Raw genomic sequence first — 16600 nt, forward strand, 5'->3', positions numbered from 1 at the left:
ATTTCACAAAGAGCATCTGACAAATCGGAAGGATTTGACAAAATCAGGAACACCTTGGAATAGGTTGCTTACCTTCAGAACATTCGCTCAGCTTTTTCACATGATAATATGAACAACTAAGAACCCATGAATTATTTGAAAGGGCATTTGCTTTCCCTAAACTCAGCTCACAGGAAGCGAGGACTGAAAGTTGAAACCCTTAGACTAGGCAGAGTCCCAAACTTAACACTACAGACTTTGTTTTCTTTTATAATGTATCACCCTCTGAAAAGTAGAGATAAGTATTCCATGACTTACACTGGCTATATATAGACAGGTAAAGGATCTTGGATATACTCTAATCCTGCTCTTTCTATTGCAGATCCACAGCAGAACCTAAGACACACATCCAGCTACTAGCACCCCTTGATATAAACTTCCTTGAATTTGATAATCTCTTAAAATTCTATAGAATTTGATTTTATCACCCAACTAATATTTGTAAAGCTGTCCATAAATGCAATGGGTTTGTCCTTTCGGCTCTGAGGCATTGAGGGTAGCTTTAGCTTTCTCAGATTAGTGAGCAAGTCTGTATTCACCCTTCTCAGACCTTCGTGACTTCGTAGACTTCAATCACACCCCCGCCAGCCTTCATCTTTCATATTATTCCATCCAAACTAAAGACATCTGAGGATCTGAAACATTTGGAAGCATTCCCTTTCATTTCCAGCCAAGACAAAAATAGAGGGTTCCATTGTGCTCTCAAGGAAAAAAAAAAAAAAAATCAATGTATTTGGTACTTGGGACTGTCTCAAAAAATGGGCTCTTACAAAATATATCTATCTCTGCAGAAAGAATACCAACACAAGCCAGTCGGACCTCCAAGAGACCCAAATACAAACATCTACAACCACTGTCACAGTGAAAAGATCGCTCTGACTGGCAGAAACCTTTCAGAAGTGAGGACGCGCTGACTCATTTCCTGCTCGGTAGGTGCTAAGGGAAACGTGTTGCCAGAAGAGGAAAGGTTCATTGTCTCAAAATATTTCTCCCACAAAGTATTTCTTCTTTATCTTCTTCCGTATAGACGCGCCTGACTTCTTTGAGTAAACAGACAGTATGGGTTTTTTCCAGATAATTTTTCTTTTAGCATGGACTATAAAACGCAACCGCCTAGAAGCTGACTTACCGGTTTTCTAGATCTCACCATGAATTGCTTTTAATCAGCCTGCTGTCCTTACTAATACTCAGAGAAGAGTAAAACAACCATGGGTTTTGAACGGGAGAATAAAAACTAGAAGCACTGGGCAGGGACAGGAAGCTCAGCTTTAAACTCTGGGTGAGCAGTGTGCAATGTGAGCTCCACGCTCTGTGGCCCTTCGGTAGGGGTTAGCAGAGGAGAAAACCCAACAAGCGACAGAGGGATGTAGGATGCAACCCCTCTCTCTTTCTCTGCTGATTAATATTAGCCAGCAAATTTTTCCTCCTTATCAGTCATGCCTGTTGTTGGCTCACAAAAGCCTTCGTAGCAAAAGCACGGGCCTTCCCATAACTAGTTGACTGTCTCTTGATCGAGCACAGAGCCACTAGGATGAAAGTTCCATCTATGAAATGAGAGATTGGAGCCTCCATAGCTATAAATACTGCAGTCCTATCTCGGTCTCCTGTTAGTGTATTATACTGAAAGTCGCCCAAATATTAACACTTGGTGTATACGCAGCAGATCTTGGCAGGAAGTGGGAAGGCTTCGTTTCTGTTTGCTTAATTTCATTTGCAAACTGGGTTCTGCACTGTCATGAAAAGTAAAGCATTTATTCATTCAACATCTATCGAGAACTAAATATATGCCAAGAACTAGAGGAACAGACATGAATGTTGACATATGAATGGGGTCCTGTGGGATTTCACAGTGCAGAAGAGGAACAATAAAATTATTTTTGATAGCTAGCTAACTTATAATGAGCAGCCAGTATACGGCAGGCACCTTACCAGGACTATTCCATCAACTCTCCATACCAGCTCTCTGAAGTCAGGACTAGTGAGGTCTTCAGTTGACAAATGAAGAAATTGAGTCTCAAGGAGTTCACTGACTTGTTTAAAATCACACAGACAGCAGCTGGGCGTGGTGGCACCCACCTGTAATCCCAGCACTCAGGAGGCTGAGGCAGGAGAATCACTTTGAGTTCAAGACCAGCCTGGGCTACAAAGTGAGTTCAAGGCCAGCCTGAACTGCATAGTGAAACCCTGTCGCAAAAAAGAGAATTAATTAATTAATTAAAGTCAAGCAGGTAGTAACTTGTGGAGTTAGGACTTTAGCTTTTGGATTTCAACTTGCCTGCCCTCCTTGTTGGGCTACTTTCTAGGAGTACTTGCAGCAGTAAACGTACCTGTAGGACGCGGTGGAAGCAGAGACAGGAAACACAAGACCCACAACTTCAGAAAATTCCAGAAAAAATTTTTGTTGGATTTTCTTTGGAGAAAAAAATAAAACAAGAATGTTTCCCCCAGTGTTGACTTATCAGATACATTTCAATTAAATATTATTGACCTTGTATAGCATAAATATTAACATTGAGAAGACTTTTATTCATTAAAGGAAAAGGGACTTGGGATCTAAGGACATTCATCCACTTTGGAAACTATTTACTCAAGTTATTTATTTTAATTAAACACAAACTATAAAACTATGAAGACAAGTTATCATGAGGACAATTTTGAGGAAGTACAGAGTCTTGGATTAAAGGATGAATTTAATGACTTCACAGATAGTGTTTAACAAGCCATGGAAAGGTATTTCTTCTTAGAGCTCTCTTGATTGTGTTTCAATAAAGGAAAAAAATTAAAGGAACGTGATTTTGCTTCACTTTTTAAAAAAGGAGCAAGAGAAGTAGGAAAGGTTTTCTTCAACACCAACCTGAAACTTTGTCAACAGTGAAGTTTACTCTTGATATCCTGGCCAACCTCGTCTGACCTCTGTCATTTTCCCTAAGTGAAGTTCCCAGTTCCAACTCCACCTTCTCCCACTGTTAGATTATGATTAATTAAAAATCAAAGAGGAAGTTCAAAACAGACAGTAAAAACGGATTTGCCCAGATGTGGGGGTCAAAGACCAAGACCCAGAATTTCATTGCCCACTATCTTGCCCTTGGGATGCTACAAAATCCAGCCATCAGTGTGACCTCTACAGCACACTAAGATTATGGACCACTTTGTCACTGGAAGTTGGGTGGCGAGGAGGCCAGAGTACACAACAAAGCTTCACAGGGCCTGCCCGTACACAATTAAGACAAAAGGTATTGACAACCTCACTTTCTCCACCAATCCTCCTCACACAGTCCCACCAAAACCCATCAGAGTTGTAAGCTGTTGTGGTTTGTGTCTAGATGTCCCCCCAAAGCATCATACAGTGACAGAGGTGGCTGAATCTAGAATATGATTGATTTGTAGTGCAATGATGGGATTAAGAGTGCTGGGATTAAGGGTGGGTGATTGCTAGATCAGTCCACTGATTGGATTGGCACTGCCCTAATCCCACTAGGCTGGATACAACATAAGGGACAGAAAGAGTCTTGTCTCTCTTTCTCTCTCCTGTTGCTTTTGCTGTCTTCTGCTGCCGTAAACTGTTGCCCCACCTCCCTGCCTTGGAGCCAGCCAATTATGGACTGAAACCACTACAAATTCTGAGTTAAGTAAACCTTTCTCCCTTTAACTTTGGGTGTCAGGTATTTTGTCTCAGCAATGAGAGAAAAATAAGTAAGACATGAGCTATGTCTGACCTTGAAAACAGTTCTCAGGTCATTGGGCAAAATCTACAGTTTGAAAGTCTATCTAGTGGCTAAATGGTGTGCTAGTAAGTTAAGAGCTTTTAGACTGACTCCTGTCACCTTTACTCACTTAAGTGGTGGCCTGACCCCCACTTCCACAAACCCCAGGAGAGAACTTACTTTCCCTACTTTTACCTACCCATGTCCCAGACAGTTATCTATAATCATCTTTTTATATCACTTTAACTACAAGATTTCATGATTCCAGGGCCTGGGATATAGCTCAGTGGCACAAGTGCCTCCTGGCAAGCGCAAGGTCCTGAATTCCATTCCCGATACAAAAAAAAGATTTCATGATTCCAGAAAAATGTTCAGTTGAAGTAGTAGGGCTAACAAAGAAAAAAAACTATAGAAATGAAAAAGTATTTGTTAAATTTAACACAAAGAAAGAAATTTGAATATTCTAATGAGTTAAACAAAGGTTGCATGGAATCCCCTTTCCATAGCAGACTTTGAGGGTAAACTCATGCTGCCTTTGACGCTAGAAGATTGGACTTGCTTGTTTCTTGAGCTCCTTCCTCTCTAAGGACAATTTTGTGGATACCTTAATTCAGTGTTTCTCTAAATGAGCTCAGAGACCATCACCTCAGAATTTTTTAAAGTCTTCTTAAATATTAACAGTCCTGAACTTCATTTCAAAATGTCAATTTTCACTAAACCTCATAGGTGTATTTATGCATCTTAAAACTTAAGAACAACCACCGGAGATCATTTTGTTAAATGAAATAAGTCAGGCACCAAAACTCAAATTCTGCGTGTTCCTTCTCATTTGTGGAAACTAAAAAGTCAACCTGAAAGAAGAATGAAAATGAATAATGGTCTCTAGAGACTTGCAAGGGGTAGAGAGAGGGAGAAAGGACAGAAGTTCAAAAAAGGGCCCCAAAACACAAAAAGAAGGAATTAGCTCTGGTTTTTTTATAGCACAGTAGGTTGACCATTGATTAAATCAATCTCATAGGTTTTTAAATGATTAGAAAATAAGAGTACAATTCCAACAGACAAACACAAATATTTGAAGAGCTAGAAATGTTTATTACACTTATTTGATTATTATGCATTGTATACATGTATCAAGAAACCATAAAGTACCGCATAATGTTGTCTGAATATTATATTCAATAAAAACATTTTTTAAGACCTCCAGAGAGCATTGTTGGGTCTTACTAACCAATTGCAAATCTGTTATCTAGGTAGAAATTTTGGACACCAAAAATTGGCCTTTGTGTTAAAACCACATTATAATACCAAAGACCTCGGTCGAAGCAAAGTGTTCTAATAAAATATCTCTTTTAAATGCTGAAGCAAACTAAACTCATTATAGAACATTTAAACTCTAAATATTATGGGTTGTATCTAGATGTCCCTACAAAGCCTCCTATAGGTGAGGCTTTTAGGAGGTGACCGGATGTTTTCTTTGCTGTTAGGTGGCAGTGTCTGGCTGGCAGAGGCAGGTCACTGCAGGCATGGCCTGGAGGGCTCCATCTCCCTTCTCTGCTCCTCCTTGATCTCTCTCTCTGATTCCCGCTGCCATGGCATAAGTAATTCTCTTCCAAGCCATTCTGCCTCAGATCCAGCTAACTACAGACTGAAACCTCTATAAACTGACCCAGGATAAACCTTCCCTCCTTTACATTGTGGGTGTCTGCTGTTGCGTCTGTGACAGGAAAGTCACTAAGGCACTCAGAATATACTGATCCATTCCTCCCACTTTTCAGAAGAGGAAATTGGGTAGGAATGACTCACCTTCCCCAAGGTTGGAGAACCAGAAGGGTAAACAGGAGGCTCCTGCGCCATTGTTCTTTCTAGCTTGCAAGGTGAATTTCTACCTGTGCAAAACATTTCTAAGCCACTTCTAAAACACATGACTTTAACAACTGCTCTTGTGATGCATAATACTACATGTACCACGGGGATACCATAATACTACATGTACCATGGGGATTGGGTACATATGCACATTAAATCTCCACCCTCTTGACTTCCCCTTCTCCTCCTCTCCCTCCCTCCGCTCCTAACCCTAGGTCCCCTTTTCTTAAATCTGTTTTAATGACTGATTAAAATTCATTCTACACACAAAAATAAGAAAGTACAATATAGACTGCTCAGTGTTATAACTCATGTTTAAAAATATTTACCAAAGTAATCCTTTGGTAGCCAGTTTGAGTGGTAGATACAACCACATGAGAGGATAGGAGGGTACTCATACATATTTGATGGCTGGAACCATTGTCAGAGACATTTTTAGCAAAACTACTCTTTTAGAAACAGGGTCCTCTGCCACTGTCTTAGTTACTTTTCTCTCATTGGTGAGACAAAATACCTGCCACCCAAAGTTAAAGAAAGAAGGGTTTCGTTAGCTTACAGTTTATAGAGGTTTCAGTCTATAACTGGTTGGCTCCAAGGCAGAGTGGAGTGACAGACAGGCATCTCAGAGGAAAAATCATCCAAGGCAAACAGGTAAGCAAGAGCAAGCAAGGATGCCCACAGCTGTTTCTACACCCCCCCCCCCATATTTTATCCAGGCTATGTAGGGTGTGTAGCACTCATACCCTTAATTCTATGCTATTGAGCCTAGTACTGCACCATGAGTAGATCCCAGCATCACACCCTCTAGATCCAGCCACCTCTGAAAAAGCCCCACCTATGATCACATGGGGCTTTGGCGGGGACATCTAGACACAAGCCATAACAGCCACTCTGCTGTAATAGTCATCTATTCATTCATTTAACCAATACTTGCTTAATGCCAACCATGTGCTAGATGTTATGTCATTCCAATGAAGTAGCATCTTTTATGCAAATTGGGTTCTAGGGTCAGCACTTGAGGGGAAAATCATATAAAGTCAAAATTGCCCTTGGGGGAAAAGCCACCAGGAAAGCTTATAACCCTATGTTCCCCAGTTTTTTTTTTTTTTTTCCAGTTGAGCAACAGATAAAGTTGTTCACTTCCTTTTAGTAACCGTGTTGGATGAAAGCTGTCTCATTAAGCACTTGAATCACCCGTGGTGCAGAAGGACACCAAACGTGAGCAGGGTGAGAGGCACAGAGCTCTGACCAGCCCAGGAAGCCTTTGGTTCACATGTCCCGTTTCTTGCCCTCCCATCAGGATGGATTCAGCATCCACTGTTTAAATCATTTTTTTTTTCTCTTCTTTCCTCTCAAGCAGGTCCAGTCGAGTACAAGTCACTTATTTTGATGCTTGATTTTGTTGTTTTGTTTTGGATTTTTGTTTTGTTTTTGTATTTGTTTTCATTTAAGAGACATGTTCTTGCTCTGCTGGTCAAGCTAGCCCTGAATTCTTGGGCTCAAGCAACCTTCCTGCCTCATCCTCCTGAGTAGCTAGGACACAGTGCACAGTGCCACCCTTCCAGGCTTGAATAGACTTCGTTTAAATCCAAGTACTTTGACATCTTTTGCCATTCATCACAATCAGTCTTTGTTGTCCACGATCCTGCTTATTCTACATGCTAATTTCTTAAATCGACTCATTCTTACCCATTGAAGAGAAAAATTCAAGAGAGTTTATGACAAAAGCTCACCGCAGTTGTACCGTCCAGTACTAGTACCTTGAGTGAACTATTCAGTACGTGCCCAGTGTTTTCCACGTCTTCCTGTCTTTGGCCCCTGACTTTCTCATGGCAATTCCTGACCTCTGGAATGAGTGCTGCGTTCTGTGGCTTGACGACTGCTGGCCCTGGCCACAGTGCTCCTAGCGGTCAGGCTGGAGCCCAGGTTCCTTTGACCCTCACCATTTCTGCTTTCTACCATGGCCCCCTTCTGCACGTAAGCCCAACACTCTGGAACAACTCCAAATAACATATGTGGATCCGCAGTAAAGTTTGGTTACACTTCTGTGTACAATTTATCCTATCAAATTGCCTAAGCTCTTCGGAGGGAGGGAGAAATTACGTATAAATTGTTTCCAGAAACCACCCCATTCACAGTCCATTTATCAACCTTAGGGAACAAAGGCTACCATGTGGCACAGAATTATAGGGATTCTTGTTCATTAAAAGTAAGATTGACAGCAACAGATTATTTCACAGGAGCTTCTAACTGGAGGTCATTAAACCCAGTGACTTCTTGATTGGCTCTGAATTGGAGACCCAGAGATGAGAGACTCCACGTTTCCCATCTCCAATCTCATGGGCCACAGCATCTAAACCTAGGGTTTAATGTCAAGCGTAGTGCTATATGGCGGAGCATAATAAACCCCCAACCAGATCACGCTCACCCGAGCTACACGGTAACAGCATCAGGACTTATAATTTTCAGGCTGGTGACCACAGGCCGTGAGAAGCTAATATTTTTCTAGCTTGGGGAAATCTGAAAACATCAGGCCACCAAGAAAAATAGTAACAGGACAGCTGGCAAGCACTGCAGCTTGGGACTCCGTAGCATTTTATTTGCTTTTATTCCCAGTTCTCATTATGTTCCCTGCCCCTTTCCTTTTCAATAAACTTACCTTAATGAAAGAATTTGAGGGGGGAAAAGTTACTAGAAACATGTAAAGAAATATCCTTTAATACATAAGTGGCAATTAAAACGTGAGCATGTCCTGAGGGCAGAAAATGGATACCTCTGTTAGGAATTTCAAAGCTAATAAATACAGCAATATAAACAGGCCGTTAAATTACATTGTAACCAACAAATGGATGGATGAATTATTGAGCCATCCATAAACTTTGGAACCCGACTGTAGAAAAGAGCAAAGAACAAGCAAACAAACAGAAAATGTTCCAAAGTAATTGAAGAAGTAATGGAATCCAGGAAGGTAAAAGGCTTAAAAATGAAAGAACTGAAGTAATGAAGCAGAGATCCTCAAGTGAATAATTCCAAGCAGAAGAGGAGCAGCAGCAGATCAACACGGAAAGGTTCAGAGGTGCCTGGTAAGTGCACATCTTGCGGTTTAGGCGTTAGCACTGATGCTGGGCTTCTGGCTGCATCTTGTATCTTCGGAGCGAAACCAGCATCAGTGCTAACGCCTAAACCGCAAGATGTGTTTTGAATACACAGCACTTTCTAGGTACCAACCTTTAAAATCTACCATGAACTGTGAAGGTGTTTCTGGGTCCAGATCTATATTTCTGCCTGGAACAACTTTCAAAATAGACTGAACATATGAACTATATCAGATACTAGATAAAAGTGAGCGCGGGTGGTAATTCTCTGAATGAAGGGACACAAAGTAGGTGAGTTCCATTCAGACCCCGCCACCTATGCCTGGAGCATTTCCACGTAGTTCCAAGGGGGGCAAACCCAAGCAGCATAAACGTCTCCCTGAGTTGAGGTGATGCAGTTGAATATTCAGAGAAGGAAGCAGCAGTCACTGGAACTCTGAACACACAGGGCCAGACAGGAGAGAGCTGTGCAGACACTGCCTACAGGTCTCGGAAGGCGCCTCTGCGACCTCCTCTCTGTGCCGAGTGGCACACACGTGCAAGAAGCTTCTTAACACCGAGTGAGAGCTGCTGAAAGGGGCTATCTGGAGAGCGCGCACAGAGCTGGAAATGCCCCTTCTTCCCCTCGCCACCGTGGGAGATCCCACCGTGCACAGGGCAGTAAGGCAGTGCATGCATCAGGCAATTGCCTCAACAGTGAGGAAAGTGACTCCTACGCTAGAAGTTTTTCAAGTTGCTCCTAACAAGTTTTAAAACAAGCCTACAGGACCACACTGTCTCCACGTAACTTAAAAGTATCTGGAACAGCTCTCAAGTCTATTTAAAAGAAAACAAAAATATCCAGCATGCAACAAGACAAAATTCACAGTAATTGGTATCCAGCAAAAAAAAAAAGTAAGTACCAAGATACAAAGAAGCATAACAAAGAGAAAAACCAATTAATAGAAATTAGATGGATGATAGAATAAGTGGACACAGACAATTAAAACATTTACTAGGACTGTATTCTATGGTTTAAATGGTAAAGCCAGGTGTCTTAACCTTGGGGCTACTGATATTTTGGCCCAGAGTCTTTGTTGTGGAAACCGTCCCATGTATTATAGAATGCTTGGTAGCATCCTTGACTTCTAACCCATTAGATTAGTAGCATCTTTCCCATGCTTGTGACAAGCAAAACTATCTCTCTACCTTACCCAGTGTCTCCTGCAGAGCAAAATCACCCCTTGGTAAGAACTACCTAGGTAGAGAAAAGCATAAGATAGTCAAAGAGAAAAACAATGATAGTACCAAAAACCCACCACCAATTTAAATTCTATCAATGAAAAATATAATATCCAAGATGAAAAACACATGGAGTGAAATAAATAGCAGATTAGACACTACGAAAGGCAAAAATAGTGAGCCTGAATATATAGCAAGAGAAATTCTCCAATGCGAAATTGGGAATCTATCATGTAGTATAGTTAGTTATTGCATAGAGTCTCAGAGAATAGAGTTAGGGTATAGTTAGTTATTACAATAGAGTCTCAGAGAATAGAGTTAGGAGTATGTGCAAAAAGGCTGCCCTGGAAACCTAAGCCAATGAAGGAGGAAGGCAGAGTATCACAGTAGTTAGTGATGGTGGTAAAGTTACTAACAACAACTATTGCTACTAATACATCAGTAAAAGAGCCAATACTGAATTTTGCGAAGTATTTTGTATGCATTTTTCATGCAATAGTCACAATATCCCTGAGAAACAGCTATATTCCCTTTCATAGGTAAGGAAGCAGAATTCAGACGTTTTAATAGCAAAATAAAGATCACAAGATCACACAGCTACTGATGGTAATGAACCCAAATCTATTCAACCCTATATGCTATGCTCACAACCGCTGGCTTTCCTAACACTAAACAATTGGTTGAAAGGAAGACACTTGAGACATATTTTGAAGAGTCAAAAAGGAATTTTATGACTGACTTGAATATGGAAGAAAGAAATTACGATTCAGCAAATGGTAAGCATCTTACCAAAGAAATAACAGAAGGATCAAAAATATAAATAAAGCTATACACATACATAGCCCATAGAACTGTAGAGTTGGAAGGAATATGAAAGATAATCTTTTCCGGACACACATACAAGCTTGCAAGCAAACACACATATAAATGCACTTTTTTGTTGTTGTTTTTGGGTTTTTTTGTTTGTTTGTTTCAGGTACCAGGAATTGAACTCATGACCTCGTGCTTGCCAGACAGGCGCTGTGCCGCTGAGCTAAATCCCCAGCCCCACAAATGCACTTTTAAACAGTAAAATAACCCAGGTATAATACATTTGCTTTCCTTCCTTACATTTATTGAGTGCTTTCAATGACGTGATGTGTTCCCCCACTGCTACTTAGAGACGAAGCCAAGACCAGAGCCCTAATTGTCTCACCCTTTCTACTCTGACACCTTGCTTCCTCCGAATAAACGTGTAAATGTTCCTCCCCCATGCCTGGCACATGGCAGATTCTTAATAAATATTAGCTGTTTCTATTGACAACCAATTAAACCGTTCAAAATGCATTCTGCATATAGACACAGCCTTACTCTGTAGGCCAGACCCACATTGAAACTGGCTCAGCTTTTCTTCACGGAATAACCTTATTTACTATCAAATGGTGTGGCCAAGTCACAGTGACTGGGGGACAGAGCAGATGTTTTTAGGATTATATCCCCTGATATAGCACATTTGTGAAACCTTGTCATGCTAACGTGTCTAACACCCAAGCAGAATGGGAGTAGAATAAACATTTTTTTTTTCCACAAACAACATTGCCCCTGTTTGCAATCATTCATGGGCAGATGCAGGCAGCCAGTCTGAGTGTTCAGTCAGATGAGCAGGCAGAAGCCAGGTGGGCCGTTTTCCACAGGCTCCGCAATGTCCGGAATCCACGTCAGCCCCACACCAAAGGCTGTCCTCCCCGCTTTACCCCCGTACTGCGCTCACACCATCGGCATCCCCCGTTAGAGACAGCTGTCTTTGTGTGCAATGGCTGTCCTGAACAACGCAGGCATCAGTCTGCCTTTAAAGAGCCACTCCGTCACCTTTGGCACCAACATTTCCTAATGTTTGTGTTTCTGAAAGGAGAGCATTGGTGATAAAGCTCTCGGTCACACAGAGGTGCCTCTTTGCTCTAGTGGTTCACAAGATCTTCAGTTTTATTTAATGGCTTAACTGCTTCATAATTGCTCATATTCAGCTGCTCCTAAGCCTGAATGATCTCAGCTTTTAATATGCCTTGTCTAATTTTTAGCCACATCAATCTATACAAGTAGCTCATCGCTACTCTGAAATGCTAATGCTTGTCACATATTTCAATCGCCTCTGTAAGACCTTGTTCTTGTGTTCATAAATCTTGTTACCATTCCAGGACCTTTATTTTCTTGCTCAGTGATTCCAAGATATATATATGGTCTAATTTTCTCCAAGGACAGAATTCTTTAAAAATATGAAATAAAAAAATATCGGTAACCTCTTTTTTCCACTAATCCAACGTAACACTGTTTGTAATTGTCCACAGCATTGCATACCCTCTCTTCTTTTCACATTTATTTATATACTTTTCTTCCACCTTCTTGTTTGTAAACACCTTGCAACAAGCCAAGGAGATAGGGAATAACTGGGAAGCGGGGGAGGCAGCTACACATTGGGTTCTCAGAGACCACTTTGAGATGTGGTGTCTGTGATAGTTAACAGTTTTGTCAGCTTGAGTAAGAAATGCCCAGATGATTGGCTTAGTATAGCTCTGGGTATGACTGAATGATAGCTTTACTGAAAAGGGAAGACCCTCCCTGGGTGTGAATGACACCAGCAATAGGTTCACAGCCTGAATGAAATAAAGTGGGAAAGAAGTCTCGTGTCTATTATTTTTCCAGAAGAGCCCAGTCTTCACCATTGCCTTGAAAGTCCTTCCGGTGCAGACTTTCCGCTTCCTGATACGGACTTTCACAGGACTTTACAGTGAGCTCCAGGTCTTCGACGTTTGACTAAATCCCTGCAGATGGCCCTTTTGGCCCTCTTCCAACCTGCCTGCGTGTGAGTTTACTTTGTAAAAACATCTATACCTATACATCTTATATTAAATCTGTTTCTCTAGTGAGGATTGACTGATGCAAAGTCCTGAAAAACAGGAAAGATTAGCTGTAGTAAAAACTGGCTCCATACTCTCACATTCTCTACCTGATATCATGTAGAGATCCGAAAGTTCCTCTAAACTTGATGAAGCTGTATTTCTACACTTCACTGAAACAAATACAGTGATGCATTAGTCTGATATATTAGTCTGTCCAGCTACTGAGAGCACCTCCAGGATAGAAACCATTTTTCAAATGTCACCCCTATAGCCTTGTTATTATTTACCATGCATCTCCTCCACTAAAATATAAGCTCCAAGATTACAAGACTTGTTGACCAGGCTCATACCTGTGTACCCAGCCCTGGAATAAAATGCATAGGACACATTCAGGGTACGAAGAGAGGAATTCTATCAGTATAGTAATAGTGTGAACTTAAATTGTGTTGCCAAAAACGATGTATGCCCCTTGGGCCTAAATGGGAGCCTAATTTAAATAGTTAGCTGTTTTCTGTTTGTTTGCGGGTTTTACATGTTTATTTGGGGTGCTTTTCGGTGTGGTTGCCTGTGTTACTCAGGATAGCTTCAAGTTTACAGTTTTCCTGCTTTAGATTCCCCAGTAGCTAGGACTACAGGTATACACCACCACCCAGTTTTACTTTTTATTTTTATTTTGTCTAATTGTTTATTTTCAAAACTGAGTATTGAACCCACGACCTTGCACATGCTAAGCAAGTGCTCTAGCACTGAGCTGCATCTTCCACAGCATTTATTTTTAAAATCAATAAACTGTTTCCACAATAAATGACCATGACAATGGTCATATATTCTTTAAGCTACAAGTGTTTGACATGGCAGATCTGACCAGCATACCGTGTCTGCTCCTCGTCCAATGTCACACATCCTAGAGGTGCAGGCCCAGAGAAAACAGTCAGTAATTACCTCAGGAACCTTCCAGAACCTTCTACAGCTGGTGTTTGCCTAGGATACTCTCAGAGCACTGCAATGGAGTACACGATGGGTGACCGCCTGGTCCTACTTCCCAGCTTTCCCCTGTCTTGTCCCCTATACTGAGCAGAAAATATGTGGGCTTTCTCCTTTTCTGGTACCATGTTACCTAGTGTTTCTTTCAAGACCTAGTTGTAATGTCCACTTCCTTTCAACTCATTGTCATTACCTTCAAGGGCATAGTTATTTGTGAGACTTTTCCCACTGTATTCAACAGATTCATCATTGCCAAGCACATACGATCATCAGATCATGTTCTTCCCCCAAAACCGAAATATAAGGCACTTGACATAATTCTCAACTACCTTGACCAGGCTTTCTATAAGTATTCCAATAAAAGATTTGCTCTCTTACTTCTCAAGTACTTATTACCTTTAATAATACCTGTTAAGACCGAGGCCCTTAGCAAAGAGAATGTTAGCTTAAAATTGCATGTTGTTAGTTATAATTTGCCTACTGGGAAAAATGTTCCTTAAGTAATAAATACATTTTATTAATAGAAAACTTGGTAAGAATTTTAAAATGTCAATTCTCCCACTACCTATCACCTCTTTCCCTAATTTTTTCTGCTTTCCAGACACTGCAGGTGCTCCCAGGAATGATTTGAGCAGCTGGGAAGATTCATCTTACAAGTCCAAGCCCAGGAAAAATGCATGGGCCAATCATTTTGTCTCCTGGGTTCTGGTCTCACTTTCGGCGACATTTTCCCTCCATCTCCCACCCCTCCCTTTTCGTGAATGTCTTCTGGCATCTGATCTGACACTCACACTAGGACCTCAGGGAACTGCTGGCTTCATACATCACCCACTCAGCAGTATTTATGTTCCAATAGGTACAAAAAGGAGACGTTAACGTTTAAAATGGAGAAGGAATTTCTAATCCTGGAATTTCAAGTAATAGTAAAAAATCTAAAACTGTCTTTTACATTTACCAATAAAAGCCAAATATGTGCAGAACTAGAAGGCATATATTTTGTCATTCATTTACCCAGTAAGTCATCAGGTACTTATTGAGAACTTACTATATGCCAGTCACTGAACTTTGCTGACAGTGTATTATTATGTGACAGACCTAGTCTCTGACCTCACAGAGTTTATAACACATAGTTCTCTTGACCATAATTCACAAAAACATTGAACACTGATTTAACATTTTGGCCAACACACTTCAAACACTATTTACTAAGAGTCTCCAAACTTCCAGAAGTTTTTATACTAATTTTAGCTAAAAAGAACTACCTCGATCTGATTTCTGTTATTTCTCCTTTTTTTCTTTAACTTTTATGGAAGAAAAGGTTATCTACCAAAAAACTTCCAAATCTTTACTCTGAAAAGATTCAGGGTCAGTTTCAAACTTAAAATTCAAGAAGACTCCGTGAACAATTTCTATATAAAAATGATCCTCAAGGTAGAAGTTCTTCAAAGAGGAAAGCAGCTCTTCAAAGAGGAAAGCTGCTAGCAAGATACTTCCCTTTCCTGCAACCCATCACAGGAAGGAGTGGTAGGCAAGCTGAGCCAGAGCTTGAGAGGGTTCAGGAAATCGGAACGATCTGGAGGAGTCGATCAGAGCCAGCGAGCAGTAGGACAATTGCATCACATTTTCACACTCAGCCTCTTCCGACTGCTGGTGCCCAGGACTTAGGCCCAATATTGTTCATGAAGGCTCTTTCCATTTATACTCAAGTCATTAAATACCATTTTTCTATTTTGTTCAGCCATATCAATTTTAAAAGGAATAGTATGCCTTGATCCCATCCTGCAGGCCACTAGAACGAAAGACAATTTTGTCACTGAAACCCAAAATTTATCCCCAAAGATGATGTGATTTATTTTAAAAGCCAGTGACAAGCAGGAGGCTTCTTCCTACCTGCCAGGTGAAATGTTTAGTGCCTACACAGGGCCATTGCGAATGGCAATGATGGTTGAAAACGTCCTGAACCAAAGTTGTAGTTATAGTAAAGCAAAAGGATGTCATTTTAGAGCAAACAACATTTGGGGATGGCTGACTTAAATTAGTAGGCTGAATAGAAACTTAATTATTTCTGGAAACAATTTTCAGAGCAGCTCTAGCAGACTTTGAAGACCAGGAATTAGAGATACTTTTAGAAACTGTTTGATCTATATATAGGGAGAAAAAGCTATATAGAGAAAAGGAAGTGCTAAGCTGGTTCTATATGAGTGAGGGAAAAGTCTTCTCTAGCAACTTTGTGGAGCATGTGGAGCCATGCTGGAGCTACTTTAAAATGATTAAGGCTAATAGCTGGCACATCCAAACAGCACTGCAGGTCTTTAGAAAACCATAAATCAGGAACTGTTAGGACAACTTGGGGATAAATTTAAACAAGTGAGCAAATCTTAATGGTAACCAAAAAAAGTTAGCAAACAAAACCGAATCCGTAGACAGTAATGATCAAGGTTTTAAATTTTTTCTTTGGATTAAGCCATGTTATGGTTTGTGTCTGCGTGTCCCCCCAAAGCCTCATGCAGTCATAGGGCAGGCTTTTAGAGTTTGATTGATTATGGGTGTGAGAGCTACACCCGCCCTGGGGTGGATAGTTTGCATATGTAAGGGAGAAGAAGTGGCTGCTTGCCTCGATTCTTCCCTTTTAGTTTTTGTTGCTTTGCTGTGTTCTGCCGCCATGAGCTGTAGCCCTCTGCCATGTGCCACTCTGCCTTGTAACTTGCCAAGTATGGACTGAAACCTCCACAAACTGTAAGTGAAATAAACCTTTCCTTCCCTAATTTTGGGCATCAGGTATTTTGTCCCAGCAATGAGAGAAAAAGTAACCAAG

At 40.9% G+C, this 16600-nt stretch overlaps 1 long non-coding RNA gene across 2 annotated transcripts; it reads left to right on the plus strand.

The window, feature by feature from the left end:
- The first annotated feature begins 854 nt into the window (after positions 1-854).
- LOC102022020 lies at positions 855-14757 on the plus strand. Of its 2 annotated transcripts, none has more exons than XR_262020.1 (3): positions 855-968; positions 12605-12764; positions 14387-14757. It is a non-coding gene; the product is annotated as an uncharacterized LOC102022020 (long non-coding RNA). The 2 variants fall into 2 exon arrangements; XR_262021.2 differs by lacking the exon at positions 855-968 and adding an exon at positions 10966-11007.
- The last annotated feature ends 1843 nt before the right edge of the window (positions 14758-16600 follow it).

The sequence above is a fragment of the Chinchilla lanigera genome, unplaced genomic scaffold (genome assembly GCF_000276665.1).
Source record: "Chinchilla lanigera isolate Chin_1 unplaced genomic scaffold, ChiLan1.0 scaffold00039, whole genome shotgun sequence".
Taxonomy (NCBI): domain Eukaryota; kingdom Metazoa; phylum Chordata; class Mammalia; order Rodentia; family Chinchillidae; genus Chinchilla; species Chinchilla lanigera.